This window comes from Lemur catta, chromosome 16 (genome assembly GCF_020740605.2).
Source record: "Lemur catta isolate mLemCat1 chromosome 16, mLemCat1.pri, whole genome shotgun sequence".
Classification (NCBI taxonomy): domain Eukaryota; kingdom Metazoa; phylum Chordata; class Mammalia; order Primates; family Lemuridae; genus Lemur; species Lemur catta.
In genome coordinates, this window is record NC_059143.1 from 42,136,363 (window position 1) to 42,156,269 (window position 19,907).

A 19,907-nucleotide genomic window follows, 5' to 3' on the forward strand; every position below is an offset into this window, starting at 1 on the left:
AAAGTTGGTCTCAGCTATGGCCTAATACCTTTAATTTTAGCAACACTGAACATGGTGTTTCTATCCTATTTTTGGTATGATTAATGACCAATTCTGAACTTGTGTAATAAAAGAAAAAATACTCCGGTGTAATATTAAACATTCTCTTTCTGCTAAACTTATTACAAATCGCTGTGGCACATAAATGCTGGAGCTTAGAAGCTGAATAAGTCAACTAGCCTTGAGGTCTTAGTTTCTGATTCTCATAACATATTTGATTATTACAAATCTCAAATTTCACAAGTTTGTATAGGTAAAATTATTTTGGAAGATGTCAATAGGTAACAAATTGTAAAAACCTGAAGTTGGAAAAAGATGGAGCAATTTTTTTTTTTATCTTCTACTCACTTGACTATATCCTTGAAAAGATTAAGAAAACTTGTGAAAATTTTTTAAAAGACCCTTTAAAATGAAACTGCATAAATTTACAGTTACTCTAAACTAAAGGTTTCCTGCCCCCCTTCCACCCTCTCCTAAACTGAAGGTTTTACAGGAATTTCTCAATTTGAAAAACAGGGCTTCTGGCCTGGCTCCCAAGTGACTACAAACAGCTGTGGGGGACTTTCTGTCGTATGTTTATATATAGTAACAGCTTCGGGAATGTAACAATTAAATCTATGGTGGGCTGGCTTCCAGCTCAAAGCAGGCAGGGAGAGAAGGAAAGTCAAGTCTCTGGGAAGATGGAGGGAGGGGAGTCACAGTTACTTGACAATCAGGATCCTGCAGAGTTTGCCAGTTCTACTCTGCACCAGAGATTTCTTTTAAACCCCAAGAGATACACTTGCTTAATCCTTACATTTTGTAACCGTCAAAAATCTCTTAATTGGCTTTAGCCAAAGACATTGCCCGATGGAAAAAAATCTGTACGGAGTATGTGAAAAACTTCTCATTTTTTCCTGTGGACGGTTTCTCACTAATGGAAGGAAGATGTGGTTTCACATTTCTTTTTTGTTTTCCCAGCTTGTTTACCCCTCTCCTCCTCCTCACCCCAGCTGATTAGGAAATGACTTCTAAGTGGTCAAGAGTCCAGTGTCCACAGCCAAGTCCCTGATCCCATCACAATTTATACAGAAGGCGACTTCCTTGTCTCGGCCACGTGCGGGATGTTCCTGGCCTGGCGATGCCGGCTGCTCACACGGGGCTGCTTTCCGTCAGCCAGATGTTTAAAACTCAAACACAGACTGGAAGTCCATTCGCATACCCACTGCCGGTCGGTCAGACAGGAGGACTCTCCCGGAGCACTGAGAAGTGGGCCTTAAACGCTGATCCACCTGCTCCAAAAATCACTGGAGGGGATGTGGGGTGGGGGTCGGGAGGGAGGTGGTTTCAAAAAGGGAAGGGACGGAACACAGGAGTTTCTACTTTTTCAAAGTGTCCCGAGGTGATTTTGGATACTCAGCGGTGCGGACTGGGTCCCTGATCTAGGCAGAAATGTAATGTGAATTTCCATTCTTGCCAATAGGTGGGTTACTTTGATCATATCTTTATTCTTGAGACTGTTCCACTCCATCTGGAGAGCTTTGCTGAGTTTTGGCAACACTACAAAGTAGTCAAAAATCATAAAACAGAAATACCTATTTTAGAGCTATACGGGTTGTTAGAGAAAAATCTCCAAAATTATTTTATTTTTTTACAAGAGGAATCCAGAGCTCAGAAAGTGAGGTGAGAGCACGGAACCTGGATTTAGGCTCCCTGTGCCTCAGTGTCCCCGTCTGTAAAGTGGAAATGAATGTACTAATTGATTCATCGGTTACTGAATGCCAACTAAGTTGTGGACCCTTGGGATGAAAAAGACAGGGTGATCTCTCACTAAATCTCAAGGGGAGAGAAACCCTAACACAGATGGTTATAGCTGAATATGGTCAATACCTGGGGAGCTTAGAGAAGCCCCACCTAACCCAGCCTGGGAGCTCCTGGGAGGGGCTGCAGGCCAGAGGCTGCTACAGCTGAATCTTAAACAATGAGAACAGTGCAGAAATGGCAAAAGGAGCAAAGGTGCCCTGCTCTCTTTAGAATTCCTCTGGAAATAAGACAGTACATGTGAAAGTGCTTTGCCCCTATGAAGTTATTTAGTGACATGATCAAGGCCACCCACAGCTGAGGCATTGCAGAATTCAATGCAGTGTTTTTAAGTTATCCCATTCATTTCTTTCAGTCACTTTCCCCATAGGTTTATATCTAGACATTTCCATAAACCCAAGTAATTTTTTGATACCTTTAGGCATCCTATAGAAGGTAGACTCCCACACTACTTCCCAAGCAGCCCTGTCTTGACCAGGCACTAGAATCACTCAAGGTTGGTTAATCAGAATCTCTGGGGCGGAGGACTCCAGCATCAGTATTGCTGATGCTCCCCAGGTGATTCTAATGTACAGCCAAGTTTGAAAATCTCAGTTATTGAAAAGTCAAGAATAAATGGCACATTCACACATACGGAAAATTCTTCTGTCACCTCTGATTTACGCATCTTAGAAGTCTCCAGATAATGTGAAACCCATTTGTTTGAGTCTTGACTGTAATATGGTTCTCTTAGGAGACAGATTTACCCTCCACATGATAGCTGCCTCCGATGAATTCTAGTTTGTCTTTTCTGAAGATGCAATGGCTGATGGGAAGCAGGGACGTTCCTACAGATGTGCTAGGGGACAGAGAACACACCATCCAGGCTAAGAATGCTCTACAGAGAGACCATTAAAAAACGTACAGATTACAGGGGAAAGAGGGCACCAGGCATGGATGACATAATATTTAGGTGGCTTCATGTTTGACAAACGTTGTAACATGCTTACTTTGGAACTGATGACAGGCACACAACAGGGTTTAACAAACAGTCTTTTTTATGTTTCTATTTCCTTGAATATTACAGAAAAGATAGTGGAGAGTAAAAACTTTAAAGATATCAAATATGCCTGGTAGATGCTGCCTTAAATGGAATAACAAAAGGCTCCCGAGAGTCACAAGAGACAGAATTAAAAAAAATTAAGTATTGAAGACAATACAGACGTCATCTCCTCTGCCATACATCAAAGGGCACATGATGACAGAGATGGTGTCATTTCAATAACATTTCTGGTCTTCCCGTTCCCTACATCCTCGCTACTCAGAGTGAGGTCTGCAAACCAGCAGTGTCTACAGCATCAAAATCTTGTTAGAAATGGAGAATTTCACAACCAACCAAACCCAGAATCTACATTTCAACAAGGCCCCCAGGAGATTCACATGCACATTAATGTTTGAGAAGCCACTGTGGCAATTGACACTTTCTGGATGGTCCACATGTGGGCATGATCAGAGACAAGACCGTCTTTAGGATCCATTTAATTTCAAGTGTTTCTCCCACCCACCCTGACTGGAACTTTTTATTATTTCCCAAGCCTGGGGATCCCCAAATCATTCTTCAAGATCATCCTCCAGGCTGCGTGTGGTGGCTCACACCTGTAATCCCAGCACTTTGGGAAGCCGAGGCGGAAGGATTGCTTGAGACCAAAGTTGCAGAACAGCCTGGGCAACATAGAGAGACCCCCATCTCTACCAAAAAAAAAAAAATCATGCTCTAGTAGAATCCCTTCTTGGGAACCTTCTTGAGCACCCCTATGCCCCCATGGCCTTGCATTTCACACTATCCCTCCCTCATCACCTCAGCTAGTCTCCTTTCACTCACTCAGGCAGCCACTGCTCCCACTAATGTTCCTCTAACATTATCCAACAGCAAGCTTCAGCCACTGTCACCAGTGAGCAAGACAGACATGGTCTCTCCTCAGAAAGCATCTATGCTTTGGCCGGGCACGGTGGCTCATGTCTATAATCCTAGCACTCTGGGAGGCAGAGGCAGGAAGATCGCTTGAGGTCAGGTGTTTGAGACCAGCCTGAGCAAGAACAAGACTCCATCTCTACTAAAAATAGAAAAAATTAGCTAGGCAACTCAAAAAAAAAAAAATAGAAAAAATTAGCCAGGCATGGTGATGCACACCTGTAGTCCCAGCTACTCGGGAGGCTGAGGCAGGAGGATTGCTTGAGCCCAGGAATTTGAGGTTGCTGTGAATGAGACTGATGCCACAGCACTCTAGCTTGGACAACAGATCGAGATTCTGTCTCCAAAAAAAAAAAGTATCTACGCTCATGGGGACAGCACACCAGTAATCTGACGGATAAATAAAGGATTACACTCTGGTGAGTACAAAAAAAGAGCAGAGAGCATCGCCTGGGAGGGACCTACCTTACCCGGGATGGTCAGAGAATACTCTGAGGAAATGATACTTGAGCCAAAAGGCAAAAGATAAGGAGGACTCATTCAGAGGAAGAGCTTTTCAGGCGGGACAGCGACAAACGTGAAGGGCCTGTAGCAGGAAAGAACTCGTCATGCCTCAGAGACTGCAACGGGACAAGAACGCAATCAATGGGAGGAAGCAGCCTCAGAGCCGGCCAGGAGGAAGCCGGCATTGTGAGTGTGATGGTGAGCTACTGACAGGTGCTGCAGCTGGTGCTGCCAAGACCCAGGGTCTGGGAGGCTGCTGTGGGTTGGGGGCGGGCGGGGGGTGAGGGTGGGGAGATGGTGGCTGGAACCCAGCGGATGGCAATGGAGACAGAGGTGACCAGGTGGAGTCAAGGTCTTCCGGAGGTAGAAGCAACAGATCTTAGAGATGGATGGTACAGTTTGGGAAAGAAAGGGGTCGAAGTTCAAGTCCAGGTTTCTGGCTTAAGCACCAGCGAGAGAGGAGTCTTCTTCTCAACTGGTGGGGGAGTTCAGTGCTCCCTGTGCTGGGTGTGGGGTACACGGGACACACACCTCATGGAGTGAGGAACGTGGCTGGGACCGAGTCCTGCAGAGCTCCAGCACTTTAAAAGGATTCCTATCCATGCTTTAGGGCATGACATCTCAACCGCAACACTGTTGACACTTGGTGGGACACTTTGTTGTGGGCACTGTCCCGGGCATTGCAGGATGTTTGGCAGCATCCGAGGCCTCAATCACTAGATGCCAGTAACATCTTCTGAGTTGTGACAACTTAAAATGCCTCCTGGTGGGCAAAAATTGCCTTGGTTGATTAGGTTAGGGGTATTTTAGCAAAGGCCTTGATAAACTAGTGCCTGCCTTCTATCTCAAGAAGTTCCCAGGCAAGCCAGAGCTCCACACACCATTTCAACTTTCTCACCTTCTGGCTTTTTTTGACAAGCATGGAAAATTGATTGACTAAAACCAGACCAAAGCTTGACTTTGCTCCATCTGGGAAACAATTGGAGTTATACTAACCCTAAAATACTCTTAAGATCTTGAAAACTCTTTATCCTTTGTCTTCTGGCAATAATATAAATCCACAATAGAACAGCAAGTGAATATAGGTGTTACATGTTTTCTCCCCTGGAGTCAAATATTTCATAGCTCAGAGTTATAGTCTTTCTTTCCAAGTACCATCTGTAAAAAGATCTCTAACCCAGACCAAGATGTCACAAGAGTCCATGTTTCCTGAGTAGGCATGTTAGCTAAAAAGAAAAAATCCTTGGTATTTTATGGCATTTCCAAAGCATGGCAATATATACCAAAAGTTGGTGTAAAAATCTTAAAATATCTATTTTTGTTTATGACTATTTTACTAAGTCATAAGGTCCAAGAACGTGGTTATTCTCCTCTGGCAGCTTACTGAAGGAATGAAAGCCATACAATTCACTCAATTAAGTCACAGTGGAATCTTTTTATGGCAGTCACTACAAAAACAGTCAGGAATGATTGGTTCAATGCCTTCTCGCTCATAAATCATGCCTTTAATAATGGCAGCTAATGCTGGTGCCTATCAGTGTGGAAAAGGAACATCTCTGACTTCACTATTTACTGTGTAATTATAGAGCTACAATTTAAGCACCGGGCTGGGGGCTGGGCTACAAGAAGAGAGCCTTGCCAAGGTGCTATTCTCACCAGGTGGCCATTAGTCAAAACACAGGCAAGTAGACCAGCAATTACAATATAGCTCAGGGATGCCGCACCCCTAGGCCCACATCTGTCCTGCTTCTCACCTGCTCAAGGTGACAACACACCCTTTCCTGCCATGGCTGGACATTACCTTGAAATCTTATTCATCAAAAACCTCAAGACCAGTGGTTCTCAACCTGGAGCAGGCATCGGAATCACCTGAAAGTTCTGTGAAGACACAGACTCCTTGGTCCTGGCCCCAGGGCTTCTGAGTCAGTAAGTCTGGCATGCAGCAACCCCGTGCTGATGTGGCTGGTCCTGGGACCATACTTTGAAAACCAGTGTCCAGGTAACCACCGCTGATCAAGCCAGGTTGGAACGTGAAATAATCCCTAGCTACTGTCTCTAAGATGGCATCATCCATGCTAGGATGGCGAGGCACAGGCAGCTACTGGAACAAAGCAGGGGCCCCTCACTTTGGCCTGGGAGGGACAAAGAATCAGGAAGCCTTCCAAGAGGAAGTAGCACCTGGTTAGCAGGTAAAGGGATGAGGGGAAAGAGTCACAGGTGAAGAATACAGCATGCACGCGCAGGGACCCTGACACAGGGAACACACTCTGTCCCAGTAGAATTCTAGGTAAAAGGGAAATGATATTTGAAATCAACAAAGGTTGGCAGAAGCAACTGCACCATTAATCTAAGAATGAAAATATTCCTTTTCTATTAAAAATATTTTGATAATCAAATATCTCATTGTCATCCTTTTTTCCTTTTGCACTGAATCCTTTTCTCTTTAAACAAGAGCATTTGCTTCAAAAGAGAGTCTATCACAAAGCCAGGATTATTAAATACTGCAATTTTAATGTCATTACTGTGGATATGTGCAAACATAGGCTGCTCAGTCTAAAAATGGTATTTGCAACAGTCCAGGAAACAAGCAAAGAAATCAAACAAAAGTCCTAGGATCATCTTTTACGTGTAGACCAATTGGGACCAGGGCAGGGGAGGGGAGAACCCTGCCCTGTTTAACATAAACAGGGATGTCAGAGCTGAAAATTTTGCTGGGTATCTTCTGATATAAGCCCCTTTATTTCAGTAATGAAATGTGTTCTTCTGATGGTTCATGAACACTAGAAACACAAAAAAATGTTAGAGTTAAAAAAAAAAAAAATCAAGATTTGCTTGAGTACAAAGGAGAGATGCTGTCATTTTTGTTACCTCTAGTAAGAAGTGTTGAAATATAGCCAGAGGATAATACTGACTTTGAACATGGTGGAACATAAAAATGACTGCTAATAACTTACAGCTCAGACAAATTCCAGAGTATACAAAGACTGCTGCACAGGATGTTATAATACAAATATTTAAAAGATTTAAAAATAATTATTCAAATGTAAAATTTTGAAGACAAACTTTGTAATATTCATATTACATTCTAAGGATATTCTGGACCGGAAATCATCACATAATGCCTAAGACAATGTGGCAAGCAGTATTTTATCAGCAAATAAAGTGTACTTTAGTTCTCACAATGGTTGCCAATCTTTATATACCTTTAGTCCTTTGCCAGGTGCAATTAAAGCCATTTTATGCTTACTGATTTCCCTATGACATACACAAAAGAACCTAACAGATGACATACTTCATCTGGTAAAAAAAAAAAAAAGAAAGAAAGAAAGAAAGAAAGAAAAGGGCAGAAGAGTTCCATCTGGAACACTGAAGGCAGGTAGCAGGGGGTCCGCTGTGCCATTTCCTCTCGTCATTTTGGTTCAGTCCTTATCATGAACTTCTTTTTCAAACTGTTTTTAGAGTCTTATTGATTGCTCGCCTTTACTGTTTTTAACTTTAAGAAAGTCTCTTCATTTAAAAATGCTCTGAAGTTTGTTGAGCCTCAATAGTTAGGTACATGAATGTCGATATGTTTCCTGAGGATTTAGTATCTTTCAAAATAGAGAAAACAACCTTTAAAAAGGTCTCATTTGAAAGTTTATAAACCTTCTAAAAGGATCGACAGTATCCACTGCGCAGACATAACAGTACTGTGTAAAAGTGAACATGGAATGAACAAAACAGAACCTATCAGAAGTGCATTATGCTTCATTGTCATCGAATCCCACAATGCTTGAAATTATTTACAACCTATAGATGTGAAAAATTAGAAACTTAGGACAAATGAGACCAGGAAGAGTCAGGAAATTACAACGGTAAGGCATCCTATCAAACACCAGGCCCATCAAGTGAAGCAGGAAGAAACTCGAGCTTAGAAAAGTAACTGCTAACCCCTGAACTGAGAGTTAGGAAAGGGGTGTCCTAACCCAGTTACTGCCCCTGCCCACACCCCCAAACCCTGCTTCCCCCTGGGTTTCTCCTCTGTTCCATGGGGCTAATGCCACCAACCTCCAAATGAGAAGATTTTAAAACTATGAAGTGATCCAAAAATGTAAAGAGTTGATGTCTTTAGCCAAGGTCAAACACGACTCACCAGAGCTGACATCTCCTGAGCCTGCCCGACGCCTGCTGCCCCCTGGGCTGCTGTTTATTATAATGCAAATCACAGATATTCGTTAAAAACTGGAAAACATCACAACACAACCATTTTGAAAGACTGGGGGCCGGGAATCAATCGCCCTCTCACCCCCTCCCCCAAATAAAACAAAATGCTTAGATAGACCCAGGAGTTGTTATAAGGAGCTTGAATATACAGAGAGTCCCCAAATTACAGACAGTTTTGTGTTCTAAAAGAACATTTCTGGGTGGAGTTGCCAGATAAAATACAGGACATGCAGTTAAATTTGACTTTTAGATAAACAACACGTAATTTTTAATATAAGTCAGTTCCAAAGACCACATAAGGACATACTTATACTAAAAAAATTATTCATTGTTTATTTGAGATTCAAATTGAACTGTGTATCCTGTATTTTTGTCTGCTAAATCTGGCAACCCTATCTCTGGGTACTTTGGACCAAATTTTTCCAGCCTTCAGCCGTGAGGTCCTGGAAGGAACCCCCACCTTGGGAGTCTAGAAACCTGAGTGCAATTTCTGGTTTTGTCAATTACTAGTTCTGAAACCTCAGGCAAGTTATAGTTCCTGTGCTCGCAAAAAGAGACCAGTAAATTCACACACCACAGGATTGGGTGGGTAAATATTATCCAACATGTGGAAGTACAGTACTTTGCAAACAGGCAGCTCCGTTTTGTTATATCCCCCTGTACACATTATTGGAGAGAGTAATTTGGCTTTTAGGTCAGGCCACACAAGTCAATTTAAATACTCTTCTATTTTCCGTGAGAAATTCCTTGACTTTAGTAAGTCCCCATGACAAAGTGGCCCTTTCCTGCATCTGAGAAACACTTAGAGCCATGTATGGTGGTCCTGTCTACTAGGACCCCTCAAATCTTTGTTCACAAAGCAGGGCTTGTGCATTTGCACAAGTGCTCTTTTGCTCAAATTTACATACTTTGTTGCTCAAAAAGTGCTTGAATATATTATTTCACAAAAATTAGTCAAAACTAAAAGGTTGATACCAACAATAGAAATTATTGGTTTCATAAGTTTCTCTAGTGTCCCCAGGGAACTCCTCAAACCCAACTCCACACTGCCAATTTGGGCCCAAAGTTATGTGTCTACAGCCCAGACTTCTGAATCTACCAAAGCTTGACCTCTGGCCATGCCCAGATGTCCCAGCAACTTGAACTAAACACAACCAAAGCTAAGTTCTTCATCGTCCAAACCTACTCCCCTGTTTCAGTGACACCAGTATCTTTAGTCGCTTATGTTAGAAATCTGATAATCATCCGACACTTCTCTTTCAGGTCCTCAAATCAAACTCATCCCTAAAGACCAAGATTCCCCTCCTGAAGTGCACTCCTGCCCTCCACTTCTCCTCATCCCCACTCCTGTCACCCTGGCCCAAGCCCCCATCCTCTCGTGGACACCCAACCCATTCTCCATATTGTACCCTGAATTATCAACTGAAACCAGAAATCAAATCACATCACTCCACTGTTTACAAATATGTCAATGGCTTCCTATCAGGTTCTCTACAGCTTGGTGCCTACCTCCCTCATCCCATGCTTCTCAGCCCTAGCATCATGTCACCCACGCTGTTCTGTTCTCTCTCAGTCCCTAGAACACAGCACAGACCTCTCACCCACCTCAGGGCCTTTGCACATGCTGTTCCCATTGACTGGACCACTCTTTCCCTGACTGCTGCCTTCTCATCCTTCAGGTCTCAACCACAACCTCCTCTGAGAGATCCTCGTGGGCCATTTTTTAAAAATTGTAGTAAAATATACAAAACATTTACCATTTTAACAATGCTTAAGTGTACAGTTCAGTGACATTAAGTGGATTCACATGGTTGTGCAAACACCACCACCCATCACCAGAAATTGTTTGTCATCCCAAACTGAAATTCAGTACCATTCAACAATAACTCCCCATCCCCCCGGCCCTACCTCCTGGTAAACCCTGTTCAACTTTCTGTCTCTATGAATTTGACTATTCTGGATACTTCATATAAGTAGAATCATACAATACTTGTCCTTTTGTGTCTGGCTTATTTAGCAAAATGTCTTCAGTTTCCTCCATGTAGCACCTATTAAAATTTCCTTTCTTCTTAGGCCTGAAAAATATTCCATTGTATGGATACGCCACCTTTTGTTTATTTCATTAATCTTTCAATGAATATTTGGGATCCTCCCAGGCCATTTTAATGTAGACCCTCATTCTCTTAGGAATATCTTATTTTCCTTTAAGGTCCTTATCATAGATTGTAATCTAATATCAATTTGTTTCATGTCTCTTTTGTTCAATATTTTGTTTAATATTTATTCCTCTCACCCCACCCCCAACAACCCTGTAAGCTCCGTGTGGGGAAGGCCAAGGCCACATCTGTTCTGTCCATCCCTGTCTTTACCACCAGAACCTGGCACCGGTCCTGGAATGTAATAGGTATTTAATGAGTATTGTTGAACCACTGAATGAAAGAAAATCATTTGGCTACCAGAAAGCCCCTTGTCTTTAGAGTCAGTGTGGACTTTGTATTCAATTGTGCAGGTGAACAAATGTGCACACACATACCCGGAGAACACACACACACATTTTTAACTCTGGGCACGAACCATCCCTTTATAACAGGTAAGTCCATGTATTTGCAACTAGCACGCATTGCCATTTCCCGTGTTTTTCAAGAATGCATCATGTGCAAAAGCAACAAGTGCATTTGGCAATATAAAGAAATTAAGTGTTGACAAATGCTACAATGTGGATGCACCTTGAAAACATTCTGCTAAGTGCAAAGAGTCGATCACAAAAGAGCATGTACTGTGTGATTGCATTTATATGGACTGTCCAGAATCGGCAAACCCTAGAGACAGAAAGTAGATTAAAGGTTGCCAGGGCCTTTGGGGACAAGGGAATAAATGAGGGACAGCTAAAGGTTACAAGATTTCTTCTTGGGGTGATGAAAAGGTTTTAACACAGATTGTGGTGATGGTTACATGGTTCTGTAAGTACACTAAAACCCATTGAATTGTATACTGTAAAAGGATGAATTGTATGCTACATTAATTATATCTCAATAAAGTTGTTAAAAACAAAAAGTAGTATGTGTGGAGATGGGGCAGGGCTGGGAAGAACTGGTCCTCCCAATCAGACAAGGACCAGAACGGTTGCCGAGGGAGCCAGGCGGCCAGTGAATCACACAGCATCCTCCTGCCAATTTAAAAAAAAAGTCCTCCGCTTCCCAAAAGCCATTTCCTGCTTCCAACAACCCCACCACCACCACCACCAAAGTAGGAAGAAACACTGATAAACACAGTCAAGTGCTCTGAAGCAAAGCCTTATAAGGTATGTGTGTTTCTGAAGAGCCTCTTCGTAATCTATTGTAAGTGATCTGAACACAGCCCAGTGAATTTACAGCGTTCTGAACTCAGATTTCCTTTTTGCAACCCAGGTTCTGCCAAGAAAGTTATCTCAGGCTCCTCTCTCTCTCTCTCTCTCTCTCTCTCTCTCTCTCTCTCTCTCTCTCTCTCTCTCTCTCACTCACACACACACACACACACACACACACACACACACACACACACACACTCCCCCCATATACAATCTGTCTAGAAGTCCTGTTGCCTTTACAATCTATCAAAGTTACATCTAAGTGTATGTACCTATCTACTCCCGTTTTCTCTTCAGAATCTGACATCTCAGCCCCACAGCCACCACCCTGGGAGAAGCTTCCTACCTGTTCTCCCTGCTAGGAGCCTCCGTCAGGCCTGGTCTTCCCATGGCAACCAGAAGGACACGAGTCACATCACACCCCTCTAAGGAGCAATGTCCTGTGCTGACCACCCACCCCCTTTCTCACACAAAGTCAAAGCCAAAGTCCTTGCACAGCCTAGAAGCCCCGCAAGACCTGGCTGCTACTCCTCTGCTCTCACCATCCCCTCCCCACTTCCTTCCCCACTTACTCACTGGGGAACAGCCAAAGCCCAGCACTCTCACCTTATGGCCTCTGCACCCAATTGTCTGTCCCCCTCCACTTGGGACGCTCTTTCCCCAGAACTTTCTGAGCTGCCCTCTCCTCCTGAGCCTTTGCTCAAAGGTCACTTCTCAAGAAGACTCCACGGGCCGCTCTATTTACAGCTGCAACTTGCCCCCTTGCCCTCCCATTCCTTCGTCCCAGTGACCTCAAAGATCCAGGACATGTTAGCTGCTACTCCTGGCCCCACTCACAGCTGGAAGGCCTCAGATAGACCTCTGAGGATTTTCACCCCAGTTCTCTATATTAAAAGAGGAGTAGAGGAGATATAAGACTGATGACAAAACCCTGAATGATCTTCATCCAGTTGAGGTAGACAAAGTGTCAAATCTTCAAGATTAGGCACATTACCCTCAATGTCCTTTTTGTGGCTGTGGTTGGCATGAGATAGAAAAGTGGAACGACACCCAGGGATGGCAGTGTTTGGAGTTGAAGTGTCGGTTATTTTTTTTTTAACTTAAAGAAAAATAAAACTTGCTTTTTAAACATGCAAGTTCTAATTTGGCTAATTTTCAGGGCACAGTATGAGATTCTATTCTTTTTCTAGAAACTATAGATTAAGATGTCTATAGTTAGACAGTCTGACATCGAATCATTACATAAAGGCTCTGGCTTTTGCGCTGCGACACATGTAAGTAGATTGCTATAGAGACGCAACATCTGATAACTCTGCCCTGCTACACTCCATAACTGACCTTTTGCCTTGGAGTTACTTTTGATTCCACCCTAAGGGGAAAAACAATCTGACATTTAAGTATTCAATGTTTGAAATATTTAAATGTCAGTTTTTTTCACATTCTAACCCTCTCCTCTTACCAAATTTTTTTTTTTTTAATTCAAGTCAATTCTGGAAGAAAGTTAAGGATTTTTTGCTCTATTATGGAATGGCATTTTTGGAAGGCAGTTCTGGTCTGCAGAGACTGCCAGATGGTGGGGGGCTGGTCTCCTGAGCTTTCACACCCACCGTAGCACAGGGCAGTGCGGCCACAGAAGGGGCCAACTGGGTGATGGAATGACAAGTGACCACCGGTTCAGTCCAAGCATCTGCCGGTGAGAAGGAGAAGCATGTAGCTCTCATGTGTCATCAACACAACAATTCTCCCTGCCATTTCCTGCATTCTTGTCTCCAAGCTGTTTTGGAGTAAATCATGGTATTAAATATGTGGTCCTGCCCACCTAATTTATGAAAGACATTTTACCAACCTGAGTAAGAGCTCAAAACTCACATGAATAGATACCTGTATGCCCAGGTCCATTGCAGCAGCATTCATAATAGCCACAGGGGGACCCTACCGGAATGTTCATCCACAGGTAAATGAATGGATAAACAAAACGTGGTACATACATACAATGGAATATTATTCAACCTGAAAAAGGAAGGAAATTCTGATACATGCTGCAACATGAACGAAACTTGAGGGCATCATGCTACGTGAAATAAGCCAATCATAAAAAGACGAATAGTGTATTTCACTTAACATGAGGTACCTTAGTCAAACTCACAATGAGAGACAGCAGAATAGAGGTTACCAGGGGCTGGGGAATGCGGAGAAATGACGAGTTACTGTTTAATGGATACAGAGTTTGTTTGGGATAATGAGAAAATCCTAGAGATGGATGATGGTGATAGTTGCACAACAGTGTGAATATGCTTAATGCTACTGAATTGTACATTTAAAGGTGGTTAAAATGGCAAATTTTATGTTATGCATATTTTATCACATTTTTAACAAAACTCCCATGAAATAAACTCCCACACTAAGAAGGTGGGTCCTGAGGAACCTCCCCTTCCCCGAAAGTTGTACTTAGGTAACAAAAACAGAGCAGAGATGATTTTCCCTTAATTCTCACCATCTCTGTAGTCTGATGAAACCCACATACTTCATTTCCTTGTTGTATCGAAAATTCTGTAGGTTAATACAGCAGCTGGCAGTGCTTGACTTAGAGGACTCACATTTATTTTCCAACATAAAGATACAGCTGTCATTTTCCAGCATAAATGTACAAAACCTGACCCACCTCTCCATGTGAGTGAATAGTTAAACCACCCAAGTCAAACGGTTATCTGTTTTCTTATAGACAAAGTAAAGTGTTTCTGCTGGATCTACAGACATACAGAGATCTCAGAGGATCATCTCCGTAGTTCACTGAGTTCCAAGAAGATAAATTAAAGATTTGTGTACAAGTCACACTATACTTTATAAAATAAATAGTGTATCCAACACGGAAACTTCTCTAAACAGCAAGTATGTATGTTTGTATACCATGTGAGGGCAGCGTTTGGTACCTTGGGGGTTCCAAAGAGGATTTACTAGCTCAACTCAAGGCTAGAAAACCGATTTCAAACACCACCTGCCCTAAATCAAACAAACCTCAACTCTGGTGGAACAAAAGCCACTCAGCAAAGAAGCAAAGCCATAAATGACAGCCCTGTAAATAAAGACCGAAGCAACGAGCCAAAGGTCAGGCTGCACAGGTACACAATGCAGGAGCGCCGGGCTTCTCCGCCATGCTGGGGGTGAGGGGTGGCCCTCACTACTGAAGGGTGCCCTGGAACAGGGGTGACCCTCTCCCCAGGGTGCCCGACTGAGCCCCCCTCCACAACTTCCCATCTCTCACCCATTAAATGCAAATCCACCAGTCTTGGAGACTGAAAATGAACACAGACCTTCCTGCAGAGCTGAAAGTGGCCTGGGCTGTCCTCCAGGGCCTAAGGCAACCGTCCCTCCAATGTCCACAGCAGGAAGACAGAAAAAGCCTAATCTATTTTCTTATCAAGGAAGAAAAACCCCAACTCAGGTCCTCTGTGAACCTCACAGGCTTCTGCGAAGCAGAGTAATAACCCCCCAGCATGGCTTGAAGATGAATAAATGAATGGGTTGCATCAAGGTTCTGTCGGTAGCAATACCTTCTCAGGCTCCACAACTAAGAAAACCAAACTGAGATCCCTTCAAAAGGCCCACAGGTTCAGAAACTCCTGAGTTTTGAACAGAACAGTAATTAAAAACAAAACAGGAGTATGGAGGATGAGGAGAGACCAACTGAACTGAGGGGTGAAGAAGGCGCAGGAGTGTTCAGTGTGTCACGGGCTCCCACTGCCCAGGAAGGGGTGGCACTCAGGTGAGGCAACAGCCAGGTAAGAGGTCACCTAGCACCCTGGTCGTCTGAGCCACCTGCGCTCCACGACAATAGCGTGGGTTTGGAGGTTTAGAATGTCACCCTACTCTGGGGAACCAGTGGCTGGTGCAAGCGGGCACTGTTTGCTAAGTAAATACTAACATACACAGCCCAGGAGGAAGGCAATGGCTGCATGAGTGAATATTTACTGAGTGATAGAACAACAATATTAATGACTGCCTTTTACTGAGCTCTTGCTAAGCCCTCTACTTGAACGATCTCATTTGGAACTCACCACACAACCTTGTGAGGTAGTACTGTGATTATCCCACTTACAGATGAGAAAACTGAAGCCTAGAAAGATTTATAACTTGCCTGAGGTTATACAGCTAGGAAGCAGCAAGGCCTGCATTCCAACCCGGGTCAAAGAACTCCGGAGGCCGGCAACCTCTACTTTCCTGCTGCCTCCAGACTCTGCTAGCAGGGATCAGTTGCCAAACATTGCTCTCATTGTGGATGGTTTGGGGGACAATTTATTTAAAAGTGCAATGCGTTTAGAAGTATGAGGGAAAGTACTACTCTGTCCCTAAGGATTTGGATGATAAAAAGTTCTTTGTTTTCTGGGAGTAAAAATGAGAAACAAGGCTGATACCTATATACATATATACACATGCACATATATGTGCTTTCTAGAGTCTCATTGTTAATACCAGGTCTTCAGTGACATAGGAGTTCGAAAGATTTTATATTTGGGTATTATTTTTAGCTGGGCATGGGGATGAGGACTCAGGAATAACTTGGGTAACCGAATGAAGAAAATAAGCTATCTTTGTGTATTATTATTAACACTCTTCTGGGCTAGGTGTGGTGGCTCACCTATAATCCTAGCACTTCGGGAGGCCAAGGTGGGAGGATTGCTTGAGTCTAGGAGTTTAAGACCAGCCTGAGCAAGAGCCCCATGTCTACAAAAATTAGAAAAATTAGCCGGGTGTGGTGTTGAATGCCTGTAATCCCAGCTATTCGGGAGGCTGAGGCAAGACGATTGCTTGAGCCCAGGAGTTGGAGGTTGCAGTGAGCAGTTATGATGCCACAGCACTCTAACCAACACAACAGAGTGAGACTGTCTCAAAAACAAACAAACAAACAAAACACTCTTCTGGCAGCAAATTAATTTTTACTCAATAAGTAACAAAAGACCTACAGGCATGAATACAATTAATCTAATTGAATGATGCCAACAAACAGACCTGAAAACACACTTTAAATATCTAAAGACACTACAAAGAAAAACTTCCCAGGGGACTAATCTAGAAGCAAGTACACAAACAAATTCTAAAGTTAGGTGCTTAAGAAACGTTAAAGGCACTTTCTTTAGAGATATGGGACAACAGTGGGTCCAATAAAACTTGTTCTGGTACCTAAAGAGCAAGTTTCCCTGCATTCGTAAGTGCATAGGCCTCTTTTACAATGACTGCAACTAAAGAACAAAGGTAACCAGCAAATGCAAATCTCTCCACGACGAGTTATAAGGCATTCCATGAATGTCGCTTATGAAAAACTAAAATAAAACTTAAACTTGTAAGGCAATAAAATATTAAAACTACACCATATACCTGATCATACTGGTTTTTTTTTTTAAAATATCGGTCTAATAAAGAAAATAAGAAAATAACATTCAAACACCTACTATATATAAGGGACATTCACAGATTCTCATTTAATTTTCCCAAAAATCCAAAGAGACTGATAATATCTCCCCCTAGCCCCAAATACATACACAAACTGAGGTCCAGAAAATTTTAAAATTCATCTAAGATTATAAAATTAGTAAAAGAACTGACATCGGTAGGCATCTAAATCCATAGGTTTTCCAGTGCCCCTTGCTTTAAAAGGAAGAGAAGGAAAGAGAGAAAAATAGAGGAGAGGGTGGAAGAAAGGGAAGAAACTGTTCTACAGCCAAATCTGATAGTGCATCCATCTACCAGGTTAAACATGGGACCAGTCCTGAACTTCCCTTCTACCTGAAAGACTTTTTTGTTAAGCCATCTGCTTTACCAAATCATTATTTTAAAGCCTCAATTAAAAAACAAACAAAAAAAAAAAAAAAAAAAACACCAGAAAACCACAAAACCTCTCCCAGCCCTATCACTAAGTAGTAACAATTGCAGGCAGCTGTGTATTTTCCTAAAATCCAAAGGAAAGCCTGGAAGTAGCCGGAGCTGGGCTCACACAGGTGGCATTTGTGTTGCCCAGTCTTAAGACACGTGAGTCTTTTATGCCCCTCAATAACCAACACAAGGCATCACTAAAAATTACCAAATTACAACCACTAGAAAACGACAAATGAACAAAGTGGTTAAACTTTCTTGCCCAAATTTAGAACAAGGAAACCTCCACTACATAATGAAAATCATCAAGAGAATTCAGAGTAATTGCAAGCAAGCATGACTTCTCCCCTAGAAGGTAATCAGCTAATAGCCATTAATCATCTTTTGCACAGTGCATGCATTTATAATAGGGCTTAATAAGGCCTTCAACAATAGGCCCAGAGTTAATGAATGGTATCTTAGGCCTAACACAAACGTACTCCTTAGACGATGAAAAGTAGAGCCTCTACTTCATATTTTGTGCGGTCTCCCCGTTTTATGTGCGCCTGTATTCACCAACCCTGGGGACTTCATCACACATCATTTTTAAGCTTTTGTTCTTAATAGCAGTTAACCTTCACCAATAACCTACCATGTGCCCAGTGGTCTCCAAGTATTTCACTATTGTCTTAATTTCCCAGGGGTGGGGGCAGAATTCTGAAGGCCACACAACCAGGAAGATGGGAGCGAATCTTTTCTCAGCCAAAGGGCGGCCAGTTTCCGGGAGGGGAACTTGGCGGCGTCCGAGCTACGGGAGAAGGCTGGGAGCCCGCCTGGGGCAGCGCGTCCAGGCCAAGGGGGTCGGGTGGGCTTGAGGGGGGACTCACTGGGCGAAAATGCGACCCGGGTCCCCTTTATTTTTGCGCGTCAGCCCTCTCCCCTGGTTTGGCATCCTCCCTGCACGCTGGTCCTCCCCCCTACAGCTGTCACGGATCAGCGTTTGGAGCCTCCCGGCCAGGACCACACCTCCCTTGGAGAACTTTCACGGACATTGCAAGACTTTTCTTTCACTTTGGGGCGGAGAGTCAAAGAAATCGGGGGTGAAAGCGCTCACCACTCCCTGCAACATCTCCCCACTCCTCACTCCGCAACAAGTTGCCCCTCCGCTTGCACGCAGCGAGGTGACAGTACTGGGCATCAAATTGGTGAGGACGCAGATGGCCTGCGGTAGTGCCATGGAGCTGGCGGACACGACCCTACAAGTCACTGGAAAAAGTGTCCCTCTTCCCCATCACCGCCCCTCATCCCTCATTAAAGCGCACAGATGATGTCTGGGGACAGGGGTACCCGCGCCGCAGCGCAAGCAGAGATGGATCTCACCCCCTCCATCCCTCTGTGCAGGTGCTGCCGCGGCCAGATACGTTTAGTCCCGGGTGGTTTTCGCACACTCTGGCTTAAGGAGCACCCCAGCAGAATGGGATCACTGGGGACTCCCGGGGGGGGGGAATGGAGGGGCGGTGGCCACCGCAGGGAAGCCGACAGGCACTCCCCAAGAAACCTCCAGCCCTGCCTGGCTTGACCCTCGGAGCTGAACCCCGATATGTGTTGCAAACAAGCGAGGAACCCAAACACCTCCCGCGAGTTTCCTCCTCCAGGCAGGAGAGAACCCCGTGGACCTCTCGACAGCGCTGCCCACTCGGCTAGCCGTGCCTCGGCGTCCCCGAGGCTGCGGGGGCTCCCAGCACCCTCACCCCAATCCCACCCATGCGGGCTCAGGAGTCTGAGGGCGCGGACAGCTGCTGCCACGACATCCCTGATCCCCGGAGTGCGCCGGCTCAGGGCGGCCAGGGGGCCCGCAGGGTTGGGGACATCGGGGGACCTCGGCGCCGCGCCCCTCCTTACCTGGCGCCCGCTGGGCCCCGGCTGGGGCATCCGCCAGGTGAGCGCCGCTCCAAGCGCTCGCTGCGCACCTGGCCGCCGCCGCCGCCCGCCCGGCCCGAGCCCTGGCCGCCGCGCTAGCGCTCCACGGCGCACAGGCGCTGGCCGGGGGCCCCGGGAAGCGTGTCCAGTTGGCGGCGGCTCCTCCTGCTCTCGCGGCTCGCCAGTGGCTCCCCGCCCTCCCCCGCCCCGCGTCCGTGCGCCCTTCCTCTGCGGCCGCCCTTTTCTCTCCGCTCGGCGGAACCGGCCAAACTGGTTTCTCAGCTCCGGGGAGGTGCC

General features: G+C 44.6%; 1 protein-coding gene across 1 annotated transcript in view; it reads right to left on the reverse strand.

The window, feature by feature from the left end:
• The window catches only part of ATP8B1 (ATPase phospholipid transporting 8B1), a 105,799-nt gene extending 86,114 nt beyond the window's left edge, over window positions 1-19,685 (reverse strand). Inside the window, exon 1 of the mRNA XM_045527436.1 lies at window positions 19,593-19,685. The gene's annotated coding sequence lies outside the window, so the exon portion shown is untranslated. The remainder of the gene's footprint in view (window positions 1-19,592) is intronic.
• Window positions 19,686-19,907: the final 222 nt, after the last annotated feature.